Source organism: Bos grunniens, chromosome 3 (genome assembly GCF_055505025.1).
Source record: "Bos grunniens cultivar Pamir isolate PY7600 chromosome 3, Bosgru_T2T1.0, whole genome shotgun sequence".
Taxonomy (NCBI): Eukaryota; Metazoa; Chordata; class Mammalia; order Artiodactyla; family Bovidae; genus Bos; species Bos grunniens.
This window is the reverse complement of record NC_141167.1, coordinates 93,170,893-93,191,552: the sequence shown is the minus strand read 5'-3', so window position 1 is coordinate 93,191,552 and position 20,660 is coordinate 93,170,893. Positions and strand designations below refer to the sequence as shown.

Sequence of the window (20,660 nt, the reverse complement as noted above, 5' to 3'; positions counted from 1 at the left end):
CATCTGTCCCACCGTGTCTTCCTTTCCTTCTCTTTCCTGCACTCTCAGTGTCTCTTGCCCTCCTCCTACTCTACCATCTACACACACACACACACACAAACACATGCACATATATGTGTACACACATGCACACACACTTCTAAACATTCCAAGCTGCCACCCTGAGGCTATCTCAGCACTCTAGCCTGCAGAATTAACACGCATGTACCTGGAATGCTCCCTACCTCTTCACTGAGCCCATCCCTTCTTCCAGTCTACCTGCTCCTGAGAACCCACTTCCCCTGGAAGGTCTTCTTACATTAATCACATAAGAGCAGTTCCCCAGCTCCACCCTCCCTCAATCTGTAGGAAATATCTTAAAAGTTGTTCCCACAAGCTACTTTCTTACCTCAATTATTCACTCAATGCTTTGTCTAACCTCCAAAATGCTCTTAACCTTTATGTGTAATTGATGTTTACTCTCTACTGGTGAGTTATGTAACTCCCTGATGCTTTCCCATGGTCATGTGGGTGTCCCTGCTTATCAGCGGTGCAGGGAGGGTGAGCTCTCTGCGCAGCACCAGATAGGCATAATAAGGAATTTGCAAAGATGAAAACAACGATGATTGCATTCAACAATTATTTATTGGGCTCCTCCTATTTGCTCATCAGTGTGCTGATCTGGGGCTGGGGTTGTGAGAAAGCCATTAAAAACTATAAAGCATAGACCTTACAAGAAGAAAATCATATCAATTCCTCACTTAGAACCATAATTCAGAGTTTAAAAGCTTTCTCAAACATTGGCATTTGATCCTTGTCCCTTTAAGATAGCCTGGTGGGATATCATTGTCCCATTTCACAGCTCAGAGATGTGCATGCCTTGCCAAAGGTCACGCAGCACAGAGTGTCAGAACAGGGACTCCTGACCCCAGATCCTGACCCCAGGGTTCAGGGAAGCAAAGGAAACAATAAACCCCCAAACACAAACCTCTAAGGGCAACAGACAAAAGTGTAGGTACAAAAGTGTACAGATACATTAAAGGTATCTGAAGAATTAACATGAGGGAGAGTCAGCCACAGTGGAGCGCCTTGGGATGGACAAAATAAACACCACTCAGAAATGGCCTCTAGGGACAGCACTGAGCTGCTGCCCTTCAGGCCACAAGTCCTCTGCTCTGGGACAGCGTGACGCTGCCCACGTCGGACACAGAGAACAGCTTTAGCATTATCCAATAAATCATTTTCTGGGCACCAGTAGCAGGAAATAGTTTGACTTTAAATGACATCTACATCTTGAAGGAAACTAAAATTAGCAGTTTCTACTGCCATGACCCATTCGTTCTTCCCACTGGACACCAGGACTGGAGGCTTGGCTTCCCTTGCTGCCCCAACCCACGTCCCACGGCTCGGCAGCCCCCAGAGCCCTGGTGCTCCACACTCACAGAACTTCTACATCGCAACTCAGCCTGCACGTCCATCTCAAGGAACATACACAAGTGTGTATACGTGAGGACGTGTGTGCATGGCCATTCCACTGATTCTCACTCTCCAGGTCTCAAACATGTTAGTTAGGCTAATACATTTTTTGTTTGCATGAGCCTGAGACCAACCAGCGTCTCCTCTGGTCACTGGGTTTCTTGACAGATCCATGGACACAGGAACCCAGAGGAACCAAGCAGGCACTGGGGGTGGGCTCAGCACTGGAGCTGGGCTCTGGCTGTGCAGCAGCCCTGGGCCCCCAACCATGGAATCGCCACCATTTTAACATGATGTGACTTCCTTCTGTGCCTCCCTCTCGTTTCTCGCTGAGCAGTTCTCCGACTCCCTAAGCTGAGCTTTTTCCCACCTCCAGCTCCTGCTCATCAGAGCACTGCTCCTCTCGAATGCAGGCCTGCATGCATCTAGCCTGGCAGCTCTCCTCTTCCACATCATGAGCCTGCAGCTTCAGCTCCCATGGCTATTTCATTCTCTCGGTGTTTTCCGGTTCATAACAGTCTGAGGGGACTGTCACTTGGCGTGGCTCACCATTTCAAATAACCAAGCCACTGGCAGGCCCATGGGTTAGTTGCACTTGGGGCAGCTGCCCTGTCTGATCAGGGGCTAGGCTGGTGCACAGCTGTAAGCCTTGTGTCACTCACACTCACCTGGCCTTTCCCCTCCACAGGTGACCCTTTCCATTGTACACCTGGGTAGCCCTTCAGTAGCCCTTCAGCCAAGCCCCTGCTTCCCACACTGAGCCAGGATTTAAACCCCAGTCTTGCCAGCAAAGTTCTCTTTATTAATCTTCACTGTCTGGTGCTTCCATTTGTCTACTTCCATTGTCTAGTTGACTCATCAACTGACTGCAAAATCCTCAAGGCCAGGGAGGATCTCACCTTTCCTGTGTATGACAAAGCACTGAGTGTAACATGCCACTCAGGCCAGAGATGTGAATGAATGAACACGTTAATTAATTTAGGGAGAAAAGGATGGATCGGCTGAGCATCGCTGTCTAAAGCAGTTAGCCTGCAGATCCCTAGACAAAAGGCCACGTTCCCCTGAACTCTTCTGGCTGCAGGGTCCACTGCTCTGCTTCCCCAGGAGCTTCAGGCTGCAGGCAACCAAGCCCTCAGCTACCCCAGACCCCAGACCTGGAGGGTCTGTGGAACGCCTTCCCTGTCTTTTAGTTTATGCTGCTTTGAGACCACATGGAAAACTAGCCGTTTATTTGACTACTGGAACTCAAGCCAAGCTCAGGAAAAAGGGAGTCAAGAGCATATTTTTTTAAAAAGAAGAACATCTGGGGAGGAGTTGGAGGGAGGCAGAGAGAGGGCAATCCTAAGAAGTCTCCAGTTCAATCCACAGCAGGGCCTGCGTCCTAGGTCTGGTCCTGGTGCTATCCTCACTGTGTGTCCTTAGGCAGTCTAATCAACTGTGACCATTCATCCCATTAGTCCTTCCTTCCTCCCAGGGTTACTGTGAAAGTCAAATGCAATCATAAATGTAAGACAGGTGTCATTAGCGTCATCACCATCATGAGGCAGATAACTGTGCCCCGTGGTGCTCGGAGCTCTGCCATCCTGGACAGATACACTCACTCGCCCAGACATACGTGTTGGAGACACAGACAGTGGGGAGAAATCAAAACAAGATGCAGACACTCGTGTGTGTATATATCATGTATCAGATGAAGCTAAGTAGCTGTTTACTTTTAAATGCAGGATTGTTTACAGTGTGGCGCCTGTACCCTAAGCACAGAACTGACTTGAAATGAAGAGGAGGGAATAATAGTGAGCTCCCATCCCAGCTCCAGGTTGTTTCATTTCTGCCTCATAGCAGCCTTGATATTATTATCTCCTTTTTTGCAGAGAAGGAAATCAAGCATGTATGAGAACTGGGACTTGAACTCTAAAGCTAATAACTGTTTATTCCAACTGGCTTCCCCCTGGAACCTCAGGTTAGGAAGCTGAGAGATTATCAGACCAACCACATTCAGAGCAGTCATGCAAACCACAGCTGGTAACTCTGGTAGTGGGCAGCTCGCTGGGTGCCAGACCAGAGCTCATCAGAAAGGGGGCTGTCCAAGAGCACTGCAGAGGGACCACATTCACTCTGGGGGAATCCTCCTCAACACCCTCACAGAAAAGGACACTGGTCACATATCAGTGCCCTGAGAAACCTTGGCAACCTAACTGATTTTCACAATTGTCATTCAAATGCCAGGTAGCACATTCTGAATGCCCCTGCATTTTAAAGAACAGAACACCAGTGACATCGGTGCGTAAATAAAAGGCACGCGGGAAAGGACCAGTGAGCCAGCACCGCAGGAACTGATAGTTTCATGAGCAGCCACAGGAAGGCTGCTGACTCGTGAATCAGTGTCCATTCAGGGCCTTGGCAGGAAAGAACCTGCCAAGCCTGGGCTTCTGGGCCTTCAAAGATCCCTAGCCCACACCCCTGCTCTTCTCCACATGAAATCAGGGGTCCCGGGGTCAGAACGGGAGCCGAGTGGTGAGGAAGGTGTAAAGTGGGAGTCCAAGAGGGTGCTGGAAAAGCCAGACAAAGAAGCTGGTACGGGGAAGCTGGTGGCACTTCATGCCAGGCTCTGGATCCAGATGTGGCCCTGTGTCTGTGTGTTCCTGCTGTTTATAATCAGCAAATCCATGCTTATGGAGTTGGCTTCTTTTTGGTCAGTGGGCCAGCACCTCATGCTTTTCAAACACATGAAAAATAATGAAAATGGGTTTAATGACTGAGATGGCTTTCAGCACAGCTTTCTCTGAGAAGATATTTGGAACCCCCAGAAGATGGACACACAGGAAACAAATAGGGGCCCATTTGGGACCCAGCTGCAGGACAGCCGTCCCCTCCAAGAGCCTGACAGGCCTGCTCGGGCCCCCAGCCTGCTCCTCTCCAGTGACCCAGGCAGAGGAACTTTCCATCAAGGCAGGGCCTGACTCAACCTCTCCCCAGCAAACCAGACACCAGCCACCAAACTGCCAGCACAAGAGTTTCCATAATGAGAAGCTTCCAGGAAAGCCCCATAAAACCTTTACTGTAAATTCAATAAACTGGATTTCAAACATGGTGCCTGGGTTGGGGAAGCCTGGAGCCACTCTGCCGCCGTCTGCCCCCTCTGCCATCTGCCATCACACAGAGGTAGGCGTTCCAGCCCAGACAGAAAGGCAGCCCCACCCGCATCCCCGTGCCAGTCCTCCCATTCCCAAGTAGCTTCTACACGCCCTCCCCACACCACCAGCACCACCCTCTCAGCTCAGGCCAGGAGGCAGAGGAGTCTTGTCCATGGAACCTCCGGAAGGATGAAGCTTGACCAACCACAGGGCATGAAAAACAAGCCCTCCAAGGCCCTCGACCACCCTGGGGGCTACAGGGCTCAGCTCCTTGACACCTGTCAGAGCCATTGCCTGCCTTTCTGTGCCCCATACTATTAGTCCAATCAAGGACACCCAGCCATCTAAGACCGGGAAAAGGAAATACACCCTCCAATACTCAATCTAGATCCAGAAGACATCTGACTCACAGTGACGGAGTCAGAGCATCTCTCCCTTTCTTGGTCAAAAACCTTAGCCCCTCACCCTGATCTTTAGCATAATGTCTCACCACCTACCCCTAAACACTAAGACACATGAGTTTCTCCCACACCTTCACTTTCTCACCCAAAATCCAGCCTCACTCAGGTATCCCAGGGCTGAGTCATTCAGGGAATCAAAAACACATCTGTGGGCCACCTGGCCTGGGTCTATACAGAGGCAGAAGCAGGTCTGAGCTTTCAGTCCACACTCGGCCCACTGCACCTGGGCAGTGGGTATCAAGACAGGTCACAGCAGGGTCTGTGCTGGGAAATGTGACTGAGTGGACGAGGAAGAACGTGATGGCTTCGGTGGCAGGACCCAGAAAGTTTATGTTTGATCAGAAAGTATAGGGAGTACCTCAAAACTTTGGAAATGGGAAGGGGCTTAGAGATTACCCAACTCCACACCCGCATCATGCAAAGTGAGGAAACCGTGGCACAGAGAAGTGAGGTGTCTTGCCCACGGTTACACGTTCACTCTTTCACACACTCAGTAAGCCATCTATGGGCCAAGTCCAGTGCCACAGTACGTCAGCCTCCTGACTCCCGGACACACACTCCCCAGCACCTCCTGCTTCTGAAAGAACAACAGCAGGGACCCATGGAGCATCAAGGGCACAAGGCAACGAGGCGTGCTGTGAGAACACTGGATTCACAGAAGACTGATATCCATGTGGCCTTAGGAAGATGGCATCCCTGAACCTTGATCGCTTCTTTTGTCCAGTAAGTCCAGTAATATCTATATCCCACTTTCTCACTTGCTGCAAGTGTCAAATGAGAGCATATGTAAAACCGAATAAAGTCACTCGGTTGTGTCCAACTCTTTGGGACCCCATGGACTGTAGCCCGCCAGGCCCCTCCATCCATGAGTATTTTCCAGGCAAGAATACTGGAGTGGGTTGCCATTCCCTTCTCCAGGGGATCTTCCCGACCCAAGGATCAAACCCAGATCTCCTGCATTACAGGCAGACTCTTTACCATCTGAGCCACCAGAGAAGCCCCCATGTAAAACTAACAATCCCTATGTAAGGGAAGGAGAGAGGAATAGATAACAGAGCTAGGTTAGTACCTGGAGGCTTGGGCAACCTCAGCATCCAGAAGGAAACTGATGTGTGGCCCAGCTCCTCCCAAGCACCTGAGTGACACTCCACAGACCAGGGGTCCTGCCTCGCCCACCTGCTGAACCACAGCTGTCGGAGGCAGCATCTCAGGAAGCAGACTTTGCAGCATGGTCCACACCCCTGACGCCTTCCTAGAGTGGGCAGAAAGTGAAAGGCGTAGTGTGCATTTCCCCTCCTCCGGGTGATAGGGTTTCACATTCCTTCCAGCCTCTTCGCAGGAGGACCATGGAATCTTCTCTGCAAGGCTGTCTAGAAGACTTCCCGCCCCCGCTCTGTGCAGACACTTGGGCTGTGTATATTTTCCACATTTTTTTTTAAACTGCTTTTTTTGGGAAGCGATTTTCCTCCAGCCCTGGACCAAGGACAAACCAGTCAGAGCTTGCCGTTGTGAGTCCAGAGGGCAGCCAGGCATTTGCCTGAAGGCTTGTGGGGCACCAGTACTGCCTGTACTTTTCCATGAATGGAAGGAGGCGGAGGGGGGTGGCAGCAGGGTCGGCTTCCCCGGGAACGGCATCCTGGAGATTTTCCCAGCTGGCTTTGGGGAAGTTACTCCAACCTGATCTAGTCCAGCTGTGGTGGAGGCCCTGATGGGTGTGAGGATTCAGACTATTAGCACTGATATTTAAACAGTAGGTGGTCCTGATGCCCTCAAACCAGTTTCCTCTCCCTGATGGAACTGCATGGAAGTTCTTCAGCCTGGGTTATTATTTGCACATCTTAAATACCCTACCTAGATAGCATATTAAAAAGCAGAGATATTACCTTGCAAACAAAGGTCCGCCTAGTCAAGGCTATGGTTTTTCCAGTGGTCATGTATGAATGTGAGAGCTGGACTGTGAAGAAAGCTGAGCACCAAAGAATTGATGCTTTTGAACTGTAGTGTTGGAGAAGACTCTTGAGAGTCCCTTGGACTGCAAGGAGATCCAACCAGTCCATCCTAAAGGAGATCAGTCCTGGGTGTTCATTGGAAGGACTGATGCTGAAGCTGAAACTCTAATACTTTGGCCACCTCATGTGAAGAGCTGACTCATTTGAAAAGACCTGATGCTGGGAAAGATTGAGGGCAGGAGGAAAAGGGGGTGACAGAGGATGAGATGGTTGGATGGCATCACTGACTCGATGGACGTGAGTCTGAGTGAACTCCGGGAGTTGGTGATGGACAGGGAGGCCTGGCGTGCTGCAATTCATGGGGTCACAAAGAGTCAGACACGACTGAGCGACTGAACTGAACTGAAATACCCTAGGCTTTAACACTGGTTGGCCTCACCGATAACCTGTGCTCATACCTCAGCCCAGCCTAATCCTAGTGAGACGTGGAGAGTGAACTTCTGCCACCAACAAGACAGATTCATGATAGAGGGTTTTGAGGGAACACAGGGTATATGAAGAAGTGGTTAAATACATGGAATTTTTAGGATCTGACATATTCAAATTCAACTGGCTCTACCACTTTTTAGCTGTTGTTACTTCTTTGAGTTTCAGTTTCCTCCCCAGTGAAACGGGCTTTCCCAGTGGCTCAGCAGTAAAAAATCAGCCTGCAAAGCAGGAGATGTGGATTCGATCACTGGGTCAGGAAGATCGCCCAGAGGAGGGCATGGCAACCCACTCCAATAATTTTGCCTGGAGAATCTCATGGACAGAGGAGCCTGGTGGGCTGCAGCTCATACATTGCAAGAGTCGGATATGACTGAAGTGATTGAGCATGCAGGCACCAGTGAAAGAGCTTGCCTCAGAGTATGGGGCAGGATACATTTAAATGATACATAAAAAAGGAATTATCGCTGTGCCTGACACAAAATTGGTGATGTATTGCAATTGTAAATAAGAGGAGCAGGCTGAAGCCTATGACCCACCCATCCTCTCATGCCAGAATAATGATGCTGTGAAAGCAGAAGGGAAGATGAGGATGGGGGAGGCCCACAGAACCTCACAGAAGGACAATCTCTCCACTTTAGGAGCTGCATAGGATAGCTGGGGTTTTGTGGCCAAGGCCTGCAGGAAAAGAAGAGGTGTGGGCTCTAGTCTGGTTCTTGGAGAACTCAAAGAAATTGGAATTTTCAGTGAACTCACATGTGGTTCAAAGGCAGCCTTCCAATGTGACAACCCAGCTTCCTGTTGGATTAATCCCCTGAAAACACAATGGGATTCTTTCCATACCCCAACCCCACTCCTCAGGTTCTCCCACCACCCCAACTAATGTCCATTTCTTCCTGAAAAACCTTGGAACAAAACTACCACTCGACACTCTACTTTTCTTAAGTGCTGGTTGGCAGAACAATATGTATAGGGTGATTATTCCAGTTATGTGAAAATATAAATATTTTCAATGACTAGAAAACAATACGCCAAGGTTACTATATTCCAAGGTTAACAGTGATTACCTATTGTCTGCAAAGGGTGGAATTAAGAGATGATTTTTGTTTTCAACTTCATGCTTTTCTGAATTTTCCAAACGAATAATTTTAGTTTTTATAACCATAAAACACAATTTTTTTATGGAAATAAAGTTCATCATTGGCTTTTTATACACATACATTAAATCACGCACTCTCCTGCTTAACTCTTTTTGATAGTTTCTCAAGCATATAGAATAAAATCCACACTCCTTTCCCATGGCCTGCAAGGCTGGACATGACCCAGACCCTCCACATGCCTCCAGCTCCATCTCCCGCTAGTTCCTGTCCTCACCCACCAGCTCCAGCCTTGATGGCTTGCTCCCGGGTAAGAATTGCAGCTTCACCATTTAAACTAGCTGTGTGATCTTTGGCAGCCTTGGTTTCCAATTCTGAAAGAAAAAGATACATAAAAATGGTATCAGTTCTGTACCTTATTTCATGTTATTGTCAAATAATGTTCCATTATATGCATATATCTCATTTTACTTATCCACTCAACAGTTAATGGACATTTGGGTTGTTCCAATTCTGGGGGCTATTTTGAACAGTACTGCTATGAATAGTCATATATAAGGTTTTGTGTGGACATATATTTTCAGTTTCCTTGGATATATGCCCAGGAGTGGAATCGCTTGGTCATAAGATAACTCTATGTTTAACTTTTTGAGAAACTGCCAAACTGTTTTCCAAAGTGGCTGCAGCACTTTACACTCCTACTAACAATGTTGGAGAAGGAAATGGCAACCCACGCCAGTGTTCTTGCCTGGAGAATCCCAGGGACGGGGGAGCCTGGTGGGCTGCTATCTCTGGGGCTGCACAGAGTCGGACACGACTGAAGCGACTTAGCAGCAGCAGCAACAATGTATGAGGGTTCCAGTTTCTGCACATCCTCATCAACAATGGCTTTGTCTTTCTTTTTTAAAAGCCATTCTAGTGGGCATGAACTGCTGGTTCATTGTACTTGGATCTGCATTTCTCAATGACTCATGATTTTGAGAATCTTTTCCTGTGCTTTTTTGTCTGTTTGCGTGTCTTCTTGGGAGAAACGTGTATTCAAATCCTTTGGCCACTTTCTCGCCTACTGCTCTGCTAGAGCCTCCAGTACAATATTAAACAGAAGTGGAAAGAATGGAGATCACTGTCTTCTTCCTGATTTTAGGAGAAATGCTCTCAGTCTTTCACTATGAAGTGTCAAGTTAGTGTTATGAAAGGGTGTTCAGTTTTGTCAAATGCTTTTCTCTATCAAGATTATCATGCGATCTTAGTCTATGAATATGGTATATTACAATTGATTAATTTTCATACATTGAATCAACCTTGAATTTCTGGAATAAATCCTTCTTGGTCAGGGTGTATAATACTTTTTCTATGTTTCTGGGTTTGCTTTGCCAGTAATTTGTTGAGGATATATATCTATATTCATAAGAGGTATTGGCCTGTAGTTTTGTTCTCTAGTAATGTCTCTGTCTGGTATCAGGGTAAAACTGGCCTAATAGTCTGACTTTCTCTTCTACTATTTTTAATAGTTTGTGAAGTACTGGTATTAATTCTTCAAATATGTAGTAGAATTAACCAGTTAAGCATCTGGACCTGAGATGTTTTTAAACTGCTAATTTAATCTCTTTACTTGTTACAGGTCTATTCAGATTTTCTATTTATTCTTGAGTCAATTTCAGTAGTCTGTGTCTTCCTAGGAATGTTTCCATTTCATCTATGTTATCCAATTTATCGGCCTACAGTTGTTCACGGTATTCCATTACAACACTTTCTATTTCTGGAAGGTCAAAAGTGATGTCTCTTCTTTTATTCCTGATTTTAGAAATTTGAGCCTTTTTTACTTCCCCCTCCCCACCTTAGTTATTGGTCTTTTGAAACAACTGATTTTGGTTTCACTGGTTTTCTCTGCTGTTCTTCTATTCCCAATTGTATTTACTTCTACATTATTATGTCCTTCCTTCTGCTAGCTTTGGATTTAGATTGCTCTTCTTTTCCTAGTTTCTTTAGATGGAAGGTTATATTATTGATCTGATATCTTAATTATTTTAATATAAATGTTCATAGCTCAAATATCTCTTTAAGCACTGCTTTCACTGTAACCCATAAGTTTGAGTATGTTGTGTTTTTATGTTCACTTATCTCAAAGAATTTCCTAAGTTCTCTTGGGACTTCTTCTTTGACCCATTGGTTATTTACACAGTGGAATTATCTATACAATCCATGGGATTCTCTAGGCCCGAATACTGGAGTAGGTCGTCTTTCCTTTCTCCAGACCATCTTCCTAACCCAGGGATCAAACCCAGGTCTTCCGCATTGCAAGCGGATTCTTTACCAGCTGAGCCACAAGAGAAGCCCAAGAATACTGGAGTGGGTAGCGTATCCCTTCGCTAGTGGATCTTCCCAACCCAGGGATAGAACTTCAGTCTCCTGAATTGCAGGCACATTCTTTCCCAACTGAGCTATCAGGGAAGCCTAAAGTACATCATAAAGGTAACTAATAGGTAAATACAAAAGGCAGTACAAATATACTTTTATTTGTAACTCTTTTCCAATCTGATTTTAAAGAAAATGCATAAATCAATAATTATAATAAAAGTGTGTTGATGGGCTTACAATGTAAAAAGATATAATTTTTATGACAATAATAGCACAAAGGAGGCAAAGAGTAAACAAAAACCAAATTAGAGCAAACTTTATACTGTTGAAATTAAGTTGGTTCTTGCCAAGATGGTGTCTTAAACACTCAACTAATTGTTACAAGTCTTTTATTAATTTTCAGAATTCTGAAAAAAAAAAAAACTGATTATGGCATTATTTTCCAGTGTTCAAGCTGCCTTTATACAGGAACTGATTTTCAGAGGTTCTTATTCCACCATTCCAAAATGTTTCCTCCTTTAAAGAATTTGAAAGGCAAGTCTCATAGAGTCTCTGTTAAAAAACAGAGCTTCATAATATATTATTTTATTTTTTTTAATTTTATTTTATTTTTAAACTTTACAATATTGTATTAGTTTTGCCAAATATCGAAATGAATCCGCCACAGGTATACCTGTGTTCCCCATTGGCATTGATTCACCGCAGTCTCATTGAGAGCCCAGTGTAGAGAGGATCTTATCTCAAACATCACTGTGCACAGGCTTTTGATTAATGGAGTAGATAACAAATGGATACATAAAAGCCCACAAAGGATAATACTCGTCTCAACTGAGAGAGACAGACACTACAAAATGAAGGGATCTTTGAACCCTCAAGCTTCTATAAGCAGACGATAGGCTCAGAAAATAACTCAGCTGTAAAAGAGCTGTTTTACATGTGAAAAGAAGAGTGGCTCAGAAGGTAAGATCAAAATTCCAAGATCCCAGAAGATAGAGCCAAGAGATTCATAAAATTTCCAGAGAGTAGAATTGAGCCCTAATAAGGAACAACCTTGCAATATGAGCTCAAATAGATTTCAGAATTACTATGGACCAGTGACTGCTTGCTATATGTCTTCTATTTTCCTCTTTATGAACCAAAAGATCTAGAACTTATGCCTAACTTACCATTGTACATTGCCTGTGTGGGGAGAAAACATGTCTTTAGTCCAAAGATCTTCTTGAGAAGAATATACTCAAGTTGATCCTTAAGGACTTCAGCTGAGTAGCCTCATTCACATTTGAACCTGATTTAAATGATGAAATCCTGGACTGCAAGCTGAGGCTATAATGGGATAAGCCTTGGAAGTCTCAGGGGAGGAGATGAGTGTATTTTGTGTATGAGAGGGAATTGTTGTGGCCAGAGAGTAGACTGTGGCAAACTATTCTTCCAAGATAGTCACAATAATATCTCCCATTCCACATGTTTTTCTTACAATATTGTCTTGATATTCTTCCCATTGAGGGGTGGTGTCCATATGCCTTCAACTTGCACCTAAGTGTGTCTGCCTCTATCAACACAGTAAGACAGAAGGAACATTGTCATTTTCAAAGTTAAATTTAAAAAAAGCCCATGTACTGCTGCTACCTTACTCTTCACGGGCACACACTCTAGGAACTCAACCACCAAGTGATGAGAAAGTCCAAACTATCGCACACGGAGAGGCCATGTGTAAGTTTTCTATCCAACAACCCAGCCTAGATCCTAGCCAACAGCCAGCATCAATCACAAACCATGCGACTCCTGACATCTCCAGATAATACTAGGTCCAAGCTATTGAGCCACCTCCAATCTTCAAGTCTTTCCAGCTGAGTCCCCAGGTGTTGTAGAGGAGAGACAAGTCAATCCTTCTATGACCTATCCAAATTTCTGACCCACAGAAACTATGAAAGATAATAAAATACTCTTATTGTTTTAAGTCACTGAGTCTGGGGATGATTTGTTTTACAGCAACACATAACTGGAACATATACCTTGACAATATGGTTAAAACCCCATGCCTGGATATTTGAGTTATTTAATTTTTTTGCAATTGTGAACACCACTGCTATGAATGCTTCTTGTACATTTTCCCTGTGCTGTGCTGTGCTATGCTTAGTCACTCAGTCATGTTCAACTCTTTGCAACCCCAAGGACTGTAGCCCACCAGGCTCCTATGTCCGTGGGGATTCTCCAGCCAAGAATACTGGAGTGGGGTTGTCATGCCCTCCACTAGGGGATCTTCCCAACCCAGGGATCGAACCCAGGTCTCCCACATTGCAGGTGGATTCTTTACCATCTGAGGCAGCAGGGAAGCCCAAGAATACTAGAGTGAGTAGCCTATCCCTTCTCCAAGGGATCTTCCCAACCCAGGAATTGAACAGGCAGATTCAAGTCCCACATTTCCCCTAGTGAACATCTGAAAAAGCATCTTTGGGATATATACTTAGAAGCAGAACTGCTGTTCAAATTTGCAAGATAATGCCAAATTGTTTCTCAAAGAGGTTATACTAAGTTACATTCCATCGACAGGGTATAAGAAATCCTGCTGATTTTTCACTTCGGAGTTCTTACACTGGCTATCCTCTCTGCCTGAAATGCTCTTCTCTAGGCATGCACAATTCACTGCCTCATGCCCTTCAAATCTTTTTAAAATGTCACTTTCTCAATGAGATATACTCTGACCTACTCCATTTAAACTGAAATTTCCCCCACATTATGCTCAACTGTCCTCACATCTTTCTATATCTCACTTTCTAGCATACTATACAACTAGCTAATTATTATATTTACTGCTTCTTGTCCATCTCCTCCCAGAAGAACGTAAGCTATCATAACAACTAGCATATTTGTCTTTTTGTTTACCGCTATGTCCTGAGCACTAAATGTGTATCTAGGACAAAGGAGAAGTGGATGAACTTTTATTGAATAAATGAATGTCTACATCTTTTCCAATTCCCTGTATCAACAGACTTTGTAACTTTTGCCAATTAGTCAGACAAATGTTAACTCATTATTGTCTTATTTTTCCTTTATAACTAATGAGATGAGACTGAATACCTCTGCATATGTTTCTTAATCACATAAATTTCCTTTTCCGTGAAACCCATGTTCATGTCGGAGAAGGCAATGGCACCCCACTCCAGTACTCTTGCCTGGAAAATCCCATGGACGGAGGAGCCTGGTAGGCTGCAATCCATGGGGTCGCTAAGAGTCGGACATGACTGAGCGACTTCACTTTCACTTTTCACTTTCATGCACTGGAGAAGGAAATGGCAACCCACTCCAGTATTCTTGCCTGGAGAATCCCAGGGACGGGGGAGCCTGGTGGGCTGCCGGCTATGGGGTCACACAGAGTCGGACACGACTGAAGCGACTTAGCAGCAGCAGCAGCATGTTCGTGTCATTTATCCATTTCCTATTGTGTTGTTTATTCTCTTTTTTTTTTTGAATTGCAAGAATTCTGCATGTATAATCTTCATACTGATCCTTTGCAAGTTACATGTATCACAAATATCTTTTCCCAGTGTATAACCTGTCTTTAAGATGTTTAACAAACAGAAATTCCACTATTCTCATGCCAGATCATCAATGCTGGGGGAGGCAGAGCAGTCCTTTCTAAAACTTTCTTTTTAATTAAAAACATTTTATTGACCACAGGAGATCCATTCATGAAATTTAAGGTATGAAAAAGGACCTCTGAACCCCTCCAGAGAAACAAGCCCACCTACCCCCAGACCCAGGCCCCTTTCTTTCACTTAGCCTCTTCACCGTCTCCCCTCTGGCAACATAATGAGAGACAACACCATCAATCACTCCCTAAGAGCTGCCAGGTGGGCAAGAGGTGGGGGGAAGTGGAAAAGAGCCCAAGGGAAGGAGTAGCCCTCCCCCTGCCAGAGGACTGGACAAGTCCCAACAGAGGGCTCCAAGGGGCACTTAGGGATGAGAAATGTAGCAAAAAATGATGATAAGAATGGGAGGTGGGGGTAGTGAACTAAGGAGAGCTCTGGCTAAAGCAGAAACAAGAAAATTTTTTGCACTTTTTTACAAAATGGGACACCCTTTCAGATGGGCCCCATTGAGGCAGGGGACAGTTAGGGTAACCTCTGTGCCTCTTAGAGAACCAGCGTTGGTGTGACCCGCACACGGCACAGGTTCCTGGAAATGAGCAGACGTCAAGGGGCGGGGATAGAGAAGGGAATGGCATTGCTTGAGGCCAAGGCTTTCTGGGGTTCAGACCTTCACCTTGTCATTCACCGATGACAGGCTTCCAGAGGCTTCTTCGGCTTCACAACCCAAGAATAAAGCTTCACAACCCAAGAATTTTTCCTGAATGGAGGAGAAAAGAGGAAATTTGAAAACATAGACGCCAGAAGATGCCCCTGTCCACCTCCCTAAGATTAGCTCAGCTATCATCAGCACATAACCTGCAGGGATTTTCAGAGTCCCAAGCGGCCCACAATGGATTGAGTCACTAAATCTTATTTCAAGTGTTCAGACTTTGCCTCCAGTGAATATTTGGCTTTGATACTTCCTGTCATCTCTGCTGAGAAGAGAAGCAAAGCCAGTCACAGCTGCCAGAGTTCTGGGCGTAGGTAAACCTCCTGCTTTAGGCCTCCCTCACCAAATCCATGGGGAGACAGGCAGTGCTGAGCACTGGACTGACAGGCAAAAGAGCCAAAGCCTGCTCAAATGTTTCTCCTCGTGCACATAACAAAGGAGTTGTTCCCCTTGTTTTGAAAGGGAGCACAAGCCAAGAAACTGAGAGGCTATCAGGTAGAGAAGGGAGTCCAGGTCTGCCCTTTATCCTAAACACATGCCACAGAAAAGTATCAAATGAACCTCTGTGTCCTGCAAAATGGCACAAGGCACCCAGAAGAATCCCACTGGGCAGAAGCTCAGTGCCAATCCCCCAGCCCTGCAGACATCATCAGACCTGTGAGCATGGGATTTCCACCTCCAGGATTCCCTGCTGCTCACAAGCCCCTCGGCCTTTCAGGAAATGTGGTCCCAGCCCTATGGGGTAACTTCACAAAAGGGAGCCCCACATCCAAACTGTTATAAGAGGGCTTGCCCTCAGGCCCTCGCTTGAGACTCCACACGCAGACTGGTTTACCCACAGAGGGGAAGCACAAGTCCTGCCTCCAAGGAGCTTCCAGTCTAAGGAAGAAATCATGCTAACGATGCACTTGATCTGAAGGGTGGTGCAGTCCCTGATGTCAGGTAAAGTGCCTTCTCCAGAAAGCTCCTCAGCGCAGGGAGGCCCGTGATTAGGCAGAACAGAACAGAATAAAATGTGAATTTGGTGAAAAAAATAAGATATCCAGTGAAACTTCAATTTCAGATGAACAAGGAAACGTTTTTTTTTTTTTTAGTATATGTCCCGTGCAATATTTCAGACATATTTAAACTTAAAAAAAAAAGATTTCTTCTGCATTTGAAATTGAAATTTAACTAGGTATCTTGTATTATATCTGGCAACTCTAGAACTGAACAAAACCACAAGGCCCAAACTTAACTTTGTATACGCAGTAACATGTGAGCAGGGAGAAATTAAAAGGTCAAAGCATAAAGATGCTGAGGGAGGAAAAGTAGTGGCTCAGAGTTAGCAGGAGGCGACTGGATCTGTCGGCTGCCCGGCAGTGGCAGGGTTATCGGGAATACCTCAGATTCTGACTGCCCCCATAGGCTGCTGCCAGCTGCATTCCTGTCCCTGTGTCGCAGGCAGGATGGGATCCAGAGAGAGAAGTCCCGAAGTCCAGCAGCCAGCTGCGTCCACTTGTCCACTCGGCCAGAGCTGACACAAAGCACTCTGGGAGGGGGCGGGTCAGGGGCGGGGCCTCGAGGAGAGGCGGTGCCAAGATCTAGGGAATGCAGGTCGCCACCCAAGGGACAGTGCATGCTTTTGAAACGAAGAGTGACGCTAACTCTTCTTGGTTGCCAGGGAAGAAGCCTCCATGAGACCTATGCTGCTGGTGATACTGGTAACACAGAAACTTGAGAGGTGGAGAAACTGAAAAATGGGAAACAGCATGATGCGGAGCTGAAGCCACAAACCCCGAAGGCCTGAACTCCCTGCAAAGTCAACTCAAGAGCACTTCCACATAAGGGAAGTCAGAGGTTTCATCTTCTAAGAGGGGACCAAAATGCAACCTTGTGAAAGGCAGTTTTTCAGAGACAGTTTTAGTAACCTCAGCTCCCAGAGGCCTGAGACTTGAGAATCACCAAGGCTACCCGGTTAACAGACTAGAGGCTGAAGTCAGGGGAACTGCATGGCACTCACCTTGCCATAACTCAAGCCTTCCTCTTCCTAGTTTTGACCACCAGCCTCCAGGTCCTTGGTGTCCTTCTATGAGAAGAACTGAGAACATCTGAACGTCCTGGAACATTCAGAGCCAGAGTAGCTCTTACCACCACTGAGAGTGACAGCTAGGGCTGCCTGCTTTGAGGAGCTTTGAGAAGAGCCTAAGGCAGCCTTAGCAATCATCACTGCTACTATAAGTGTCTACCTGGCACTAATTGTATACCAGGCAATGTTTAAAACTTTATCCACTGCCGCCTTTAATGCACAAACAACCTGGGAAGTGGTCCCTCTTGACTCTGTTTTACAGAAGAGAAACTGACATGTAGATGCCGTGGGCATCTACAAGTCAAGACAGTCAGCATTCCAAGGAGACCAGTGAGACAAAATCTCAGACTTTGATCATGGAGGTTAAACCTCTGATTCTTGGAAGAAGGGTATCAGAAGATGCTAAGGGCAGGCTCCAAGTCCTTGCAAAGCTGCTTTCTGACAGCAGGGGGCGCCAGTGTCTTCGGAAAGCTACTTGTCGCAGAAAATCTAGACGTGATTGGTACAAGCGGAATACAGAGGCTAAAGGGAAGAAGTGGAAACGATCCTTTCGGCCACATGGGTCCCAGAAAAGAAACCCAAAACAAAACTAACCTGTGATGCAGGATAATCAGTCTCAGATTTAATTCCCAGCTTATTGAGCCCTCTTATCGGCTTCCCCAGAGCTCAGCCAGAGTCCCAGGGGGAAATCCAGTCCAGCCTTTATGGTTTCTCATCTGTCATACCAGCCCCTCAAGATGGCCATAGCCTCTGTGGTTTCTCTCTCCCTCTGTGGAGTCTGCTCACTCAGGTCAAGTCCACACCCATGCTCAGAATATGCAGATGCCCCCAGGGAAGAAAATAAGTAGGGATCAGCTGTTCTAGGAAAGGCCATTTCTTCTCTAGGTCAGTTTGCCTTCTCCTCATTGCTTCTACTGCTCTCCTTGTTTCAGTAGATGACTTTGACAGCTTCCCCGGTTTTCTCCTTGTTACTTTGTCATTGAGTGGTAGTGGTGGTGGCCTGATGCAACTTGATCTATCCTTCCCAGAAGCGGAAGTCCAGGTTCCGTCTCTGAGCTTCTGCTTTCCTCACTTGTGAAATGATGATGATAGTGTAAACATTAAGGGAAACGAAGGATGTCAATCAGCCAACACAGTGCCCAAAGTGTGGGACACTCAGCATAGTGGAGCCTCTGGGCGGCCACCTGAGGAATGTGCAAGGGAGGCCCTGTGGGTCTGGGTGAAGAGCACTGACCTTGGAGTAAGTGGGTGCAGATTTGAACCCCGGCTCCCCGACTTGTTGAGTGACCTTGAATAAGCTGTTTAACCTCTCAGTCTCAGTTTTCTCCCAGTCAGTTGAGAAAAACTAATGTCAGTCTTGAGAGGATGAAATGAGATCCCATATATGAAGCCTTTAACTCCGTGTCTAGCTGTTAGTACATCTTATTATACTTACTAGATAAAATAAGGGCAGATAGATTGAGGCACTGTAATTTTTGGAGAGTACCTGTAAGAGACCAAATATTATAAAGGGTATAAGAAAGATAGAAGGTAATAAAAAATCCTCCCAACCACAAGGTACAAGCAGTCCTTTGTATTCATGGGTTCCATAACCAAAGATCCAAGCAACTGCAGTTTCAATGAACCGCAGATTGAAAATATTCAGGGGAAAAACTTCCAGAAAGTTCCAAAAGGCAAAACTTGAATTTGCCACATGAGCAACTATTTACGTAACATTTACACTATATTGGTATCATAAGTAATTTAGAGGTGATTTAAAGTACGGGAAGATATGGGTAGGTTATATCCAAATACTATGCTCCTATTTTCATAAGACACTTGAACGTCTTTGGATTTGGGGAGGTGTGGGAAGTGGGGAGTGAGGAGACTGAAACCAACCCTCATGGATACTGAAGGGTGACGGATGGATGGTACAGTGTAGTGGAGCAGATACTCTCTCCATTTTAAAGATGAGGAAACTCAGGTTCAGTGAGATTAAATGAATTAGCTAATGTCCACCCAGCAACTCAGGCAGAGCCAGAGAAAGAATTAGTCTTCACACCCCTAGTTCCTGCCTTCACGGGTATAATAATCCGACCATAGGAGAACTGACAGCCTCCGCAGAAGAATACAGCTCAGTAGGATAAGCTGGAGAGGAGGGTATGAGAGAAGACTGGAGAAAAGAAGGCAGTGGAGAAGCTTGTTATCAAAAAACCATGTTTAGGTGTGTGATTAAACCACTGCAGCCACCATTGCCCAGTGCAGCTCAGAGCCCTAAAGAGGACAGATGAAGCACAGAAATCTCAGTGAGGGGCAGGCTGGCAGCACAGTTCACAGCCCAGGTCATCTGACAAGGTCAGATTGTGCATTTTCCTATGTATCTGTTCCACAGAAATGTTTTGAACTCTTACCTCATAGCAGGTGCTGTGTTAGACACCAGCATACAGTCTGGGACAAAAACATATTTCCTGTCTTCATGGAACTTGTCATCTGGTGAAGGAGATAAATAAGGATTACATAGGCTGCCAGTAGATTTATATGTATATATATATATACAAGGGCTTCCCAGGTAGCACTAGGGGTAAAGAACTTGACTGCCAATGCAGCAGACAGAAGCAGATTCGATCCCTGGCTTAGGAAGATCCCCTGAAGGAGGGCACAGCAGCCCACTCCAGTACTTTTGCCTAGAGTATCCCATGGACAGAGGAGCCTGGTGGGCCACAGTCCATAGGGTCGCATAGTAGGACATGACTAAAGTGACTTAGCATGCATGCACATATGCAAATTGAGATAAGTGTTATGATGGGGAAGTACCAGGTATGCTGAGAGAGCACCTAAGCTATAAACCCAGCCATGGGTTGGGAACACAGGAAGGCCCACTCCAAGAGCTGGGCAGGCAGAGGGCAGCGTGTGTGAACTCCCACACAATAGTACACAGAACACTCAAGATAAGGGAAGGTGGCAAGCCAGGCGGCAGAGAGAGTGATGGAGAAGGTGGGACAGAGAGACCACCGAGGGCAGGACAGGCTGGGTCTGCAGGCGGTGGTTGGGATCTGGGTCTTGATCTAACAAAAGTGTGCAGCCACAATAGAGCTTTAAGCAGGGGGGAAGTTAAATGAACACTGAGAAAAGGGAGCAGACGGTGGCCTTTTCAGGTTCTTTGATCTTAAACAACAGTAGCAGAGTCTGACTTGCTTCAGAAAAAAACTAATTTATGGGCAGCAGATGTTGTAGCATCAAAGGAAAGGCTAAACAACTGAGCCTTGAAAAGGACAGGAGCAAAGGAAATGCCACAGAGGCAGGCAGCGGGGATTAAGGGATAGCTCAGTCGGTAAAGAATCCACCTGCAATACAGGAGACCCTGGTTCAACTCC

General features: G+C 45.9%; 1 long non-coding RNA gene across 3 annotated transcripts; it reads right to left on the bottom strand.

Annotated features, from left to right (window-relative positions):
• Nucleotides 1-605: 605 nt before the first annotated feature.
• Nucleotides 606-18,789, bottom strand: LOC147376124 (uncharacterized). Of its 3 annotated transcripts, none has more exons than XR_015161642.1 (3): nt 16,075-18,789; nt 15,204-15,287; nt 606-8,956 (listed from the first exon to the last, which is right to left on the bottom strand). It is a non-coding gene; the product is annotated as an uncharacterized LOC147376124 (long non-coding RNA). The 3 variants fall into 3 exon arrangements; XR_015161644.1 differs by having other exon boundaries at nt 16,079-18,789; XR_015161643.1 differs by having other exon boundaries at nt 16,623-18,789.
• Nucleotides 18,790-20,660: the final 1,871 nt, after the last annotated feature.